Below are 5597 nucleotides of genomic sequence, written 5' to 3'. Positions count from 1 at the left end.
AGTGGCAATCACATAGCCTAGGTACTTGCAGTGGCAATACACATAGCCTAGTCCACTGCAGTGGCAATACACATAGCTATACTGCAGTGGCAATACATAAGCCAGTCCACTGCAGTGGCAATACACATAGCCTAGTCTACTGCAGTGACAATACACATAGCCTAGTCTACTGCAGTGACAATACACATAGCCTAGTCTACTGCAGTGACAATACACATAGCCTAGCTCACTGCACGTGGCAATACACATAGCCTAGTCTACTGCAGTGGGCAATACACATAGCCTAGTCTACTGCAGTGACAATACACATAGCCTAGTCTACTGCAGTGGCAATACACATAGCCTAGGTACTGCAGTGGCAATACACATAGCCTAGTCTACTGCAGTGGCAATACACATAGCCTAGTCTACTGCAGGCAATACACATAGCCTAGTCTACTGCAGTGGCAACACACATAGCCGAGTCCACTGCAGTGGCAATTCACATTGCCTAGTCTACTGCAGTGGCAATACACATAGCCTAGTCTACTGCAGTGGCAATACACATAGCCTAGTCTACTGCAGTACAATACACATAGCCCAGTCCACTGCAGTGGCAATACACATAGCCTAGTCTACTGCATGGCAATACACATAGCCTAGTCTACTGCAGTGGCAATACACATAGTCTACTGCAGTGACAATACACATAGCCTAGTCTACTGCAGTGGCATACACATAGCCTAGTCTACTGCAGTGGCAATACACATAGCCTAGTCTACTGCATGACAATACACATAGCCTAGTCCACTGCAGTGGCAATACACATAGCCTAGTCTACTGCAGTGGCAATACACATAGCCTAGTCCACTGCAGTGCAATACACATAGCCTAGTCTACTGCAGTGGCAATACACATAGCCTAGTCTCTGCAGTGCAATACACATAGCCTAGTCTACGCAGTGACAATACACATAGCCCAGTCCACTGCAGTGGCCATGTTAGAGGAAGTTAAGAGATAAACATGGCTGAATATTCTCATCAGAAGGTGGTATAATGAGCTTTATAACATACAGGCCTTTTTAGTAGTCTTCATGTATATTCATTAGCCAGCACAGAGGAGGTGTGTCACCTCAACCCCTTTTTCAAGCTGGTTTCCGGCTAATCAAACACGACTCTAATCCCCGTTATAAAAGGTTGGAGCCTTTACGTAAGCAGACAGCTATGGTTTATGTATGACTGATAAAAAGGGGTATCATAAAAGCAGAGGAAATACTGTACGTGTGGGTCGGTCCAGTCACAGTCTGACAGTGATGGAGTCCAGACTAGTGGTGGTTGTCCACCCCCACCTCCCCCCCAAGCAAGGTGGTTGGGAGGACATTACATGGTGAAACATGGAGAGAGTGTGTTGGTGGGGGGGGGATACAACAGGGGCCTAAATGGCAAATAGTCCTACTTTCTTCATGTCTAATGTCATTTTCATCTGAAACAGGATCTATGACATTCTCACACATAGAACCAATTACAGACATCCTCTCACTGAGGGGGTTGTCAGACATCCTCTCTACTGAGGGGGTTGTCAGACATCTCTCTCTACTGAGACTGAGGGGGTTGTCAGACATCCTCTCTACTGATGGGGGTTGCAGACATCCTCTCTACTAACTGAGGGGGTTGTCAGACATCCTCTCTACTAGACTGAGGGGTTGTCAAGACATCCTCTCTACTGGACTGAGGGGTGTCAGACATCCTCTCTACTGAGGGGTTGTCAGAATCCTCTCTACTAGACTGAGGGGTTGCAGACATCCTCTCTACTAGACTGAGGGGGTTGTCAGACATCCTCTCTACTGGACTGAGGGGGTTGTCAGACATCCTCTCTACTAGACTGAGGGGGTTGTCAGACATCCTCTCTGCTAGACTGAGGGGGTTGTCAACATCCTCTCTACTGAGGGGTTGTCAGACATCCTCTCTACTGACTGAGGGGGTTGTCAGACATCCTCTCTACTGAGGGTTGTCAGACATCCTCTCTACTAGACTGAGGGGGTGTCAGACATCCTCTCTACTGACTGAGGGGGTTGTCAGACATCCTCTCTACTAGACTGAGGGGTGTCAGACATCCCTCGCTAGACTGAGGGGGTTGTCAGACATCCTCTCTACTGGACTGAGGGGTTGTCAGACATCCTCTCTACTAGACTGAGGGGGTTGTCAGACATCCTCTCTGCTAGACTGAGGGGTTGTCAGACATCCTCTCTATGAGGGGGTTGTCAGACATCCTCTCACTGACTGAGGGGGTTGTCAGACACTCCTCCTACTGAGGGGTTGTCAGACATCCCTCTCTACTAGGACTGAGGGGGTTGTCAGACATCCTCTCTACCTAGACTGAGGGGGTTGTCAGTACTCCTCTCTTCGACTGAGGGGGTTGTCAGACATTCCTCCTCTACTAGACTGAGGGGGTTGTCAGACATCCTCTCTACTGAGGGGGTTGTCAGACATCCTCTCTACTAGACTGAGGGGGTTGTCAGACATCCTCTCTACTGAGGGGGTTGTCAGACATCCTCTCTACTAGACTAAGGGGGTTGTCAAATACCCTCTCTGCTGGACTGAGGGGGTTGTCAAATACCCTCTCTGCTGGACTGAGGGGGTTGTCAAATACCCTCTCTGCTGGACTGAGGGGGTTGTCATATGCCTTTTGTAGTAAACAATCACAAAGACAACAAAACAATAGCAACACAGTACATTCAAATTCTGTTCACATTCAAAGGATCTTTAAGGATTTAAAATAATGATGTTTATCTGAAATAAACACTACAATGTATTAGGTTATCATCAGACCTATTAGTAAACATACAGTGTATATACTGCCATAACAACTGATAACGTTATAACGTTGATTGTTGTAATGAGCACACGCAAAAAAAATCTTAAGTCTACCAAGATCCAATCACAGGCTTCATCTGAAAGATTTGAATAAATGATTGTCAACATCCTGGAGGTCACAAATCTTGTGTGGATGTAAATATGAAAATAGTTGATAAACAGTTATATTTTTCACATTTTCTGATCTTGAAAAACTCTTGATTAGATTACGTTCTTCTACAAGCAACACTCTTTTCCGTCTTTTGTCGAGTTCACCCGAGAGAAAAACACGAACTTGAACGCAACAGTTCAAAAGGACCCAACCTACTTATAGAACACATAGCGGAATGATTACCATCACAATGGCCCCTAAGATCGCGACTAGAAAGTTGTGTGTGGTTTCATAAACATATTATAATCACCGACTTTCTTAGAATTGGACGAGATAAAAGTTGAATTCACACTCATCAGTGTTTTCTGCCTACTAGTCGATTATCGATGCGATGTTCACTCAAAGGGTTACTTTGTTACAGTAGCTAATTTAACATTTTTGTTTCGCCGTAGGGCTACAACACAGATCGCTACACTGTTTCCACCCTGCCATTCCACTACTCAAACAACCCGTAACGAAGTAGCAACTTTATACCCGCTGGTCAAACTGAAGTAGCTAGTTGAGTACCTGATGAAGCGCAGTCAGTCCGTCTATATTGGCGTGGTTGATGTCAGCGCCCTGTCGTAGGAGTAACGCTACCTCCTCTCTGTCCCCGGCCGAACAGGCTGCCATAAACACGGCACCCTGAGCGAACCGAACCCGGGCCCTCCGCGTCCCGGTTCCCGTCGACCCGTCCCGCGTCCCCGGTCCCGTCTGATCGGTTTCCGAGCCTAGCCATCGCTGTAACTGATCCTGCCTACGCTGCTTTGCAGCTTCGGATCGGGAACGATCAGTCGCCGCCATCTTCCTCGGTCTCTCCCGGGTAGATTCAGTTCATGTTGCCGGCGGAGCCAAAGTAGAGCTGCATTAGGGATGTCCTTTCCGAGAGACTGCGCCCCCTGGCGGTAACAACTCATACGACAGTCGAACTTTGGAAGGCCAGAACAGGGCATTCTCTCAAGAGTGTGTCAGGCCGGGCCAATGGTGATTCGAGTAGGCTACTGTAAAAAAAAAAACAGCAGGCATGCTGATGACGCATTGTAGGACTCCCACGCGGGCAAGAACGTATTGGATATAAGCTGTCCAGTGTGTGATGCAAATACTGTGAAGCTTCCATATTAGTCTAGGGGCCCTGGGCAAACCATGCAGAAAAAAACAACTTTACTTATGCACCAAAGTGTAGCCTAAGTGCTGCAATTTGTCAACAGCTGGCCCTTGAGGATCTCTAATTTAGAAATGGTTCAATTGAGTGGCCAATGGAAAGCTAACCTTTTTTTCTATGGCAAACATACAGTAAATGATTCTCTGCAATATTGTAGCCAACCTTAACCCACAAATTTGCTATGTTGGTGTCAGAAGTGCGATTAGGCCCGTGAGACCATCGGGAGAGGCGTGTACACGTGAGCAATTTGGTATAGAGAACCGTGGGGACACGCTCTCCCGGAAGGAAGGGTGTAATGTACTGTAGCGACCTGAACACAACAGCTAGCGACTTTATCGAAAGGTCCGAAACGTGTTGGTGTAACGGTTAACGTGTCATCTCGCCAGTTTGCGGGTTCGAGTCCCTGAAATAACTCCCCCCCCCCCCCCCCCCCCCCCCCCCCCCCCCCCCCCCCCTGCTTCCCCCCCCCATCATGAATAATTCTATTCCCCCATTCCAGAGGGTGTCATTCTGACTGTTGTCTATGAAACATATCAATATACTGCACTAACACGTCTGGGATATTACCTCCAAATTACAACACAGCACATGGGATCATAACACACACTATCAATACAGACACATAGCATGGTATCATGATCAATACACACATATTATGATATTATCACAAGGTGCCAGGTGACATTTAAACCAAGTGTTTTCCTGCGTATCTAAGTACTCCTCTTGAGCTGTCTGTATCCTGACTGGCTGGTGGTTATTTCATGTTTTTTTTAAAGAAACAAAATATTTCTGTTGTCTGATGAAAACCTAGTAACTAGATTGTATTTTTTATTTATTTATTGACAAACAGTAACCTCCCTCAATGTACTTTGAACATTTCATGAATCTAGGACCAAGAAAATGCATTCAAAATAGCTTCTGTAGTTTCATAATTGTATATTAGTTCATGGGGAAAATATGGTAATTTTCATCAGACAGCGACAATACACTTCTTCTGTATCTCTGCCTAAAATCTGGGTTAAAGATTGAAATTAATATGAGCTTTATTCAGGACGTTTAGTTATTGCTTGCTTTTCTAAAGTCTAGCAACCTTGCCAGCAGGCATACCGGTTTAGTTAGACAAGCTACTCTAAATGGATTGATAGCCTGAAATGGCTGGATAGCTTGTTATGAGGTCAGGAGAATGTGAATCCATATGGCTGCCTAGCTAAAGCTAACTTCATAAAATTGCTAGGTGGCTAGTATTACAGAGAAACAACAAAACATATTTTTTTGTATTATTTATTCATCAAGGAATCAATAGGTTACATCGCTTGATCAAATTAATTTATAAACATGAGTCCTGCCCGTCAAGGCCCCCTCTCTCTCCTCCTCCTCTACCGACGATACTGCTCTCTAGACCAGGGGTGTCATTCCACGGAGGGCCTGGTGTCTGCGTTTTTCGGGGGGGGGG

The sequence above is a fragment of the Salvelinus sp. IW2-2015 genome, unplaced genomic scaffold (assembly GCF_002910315.2).
Source record: "Salvelinus sp. IW2-2015 unplaced genomic scaffold, ASM291031v2 Un_scaffold5247, whole genome shotgun sequence".
Classification (NCBI taxonomy): Eukaryota; Metazoa; Chordata; class Actinopteri; order Salmoniformes; family Salmonidae; genus Salvelinus; species Salvelinus sp. IW2-2015.
The sequence above is the reverse complement of the archived record's forward strand: the minus strand, read 5'-3'. Positions refer to the sequence as shown.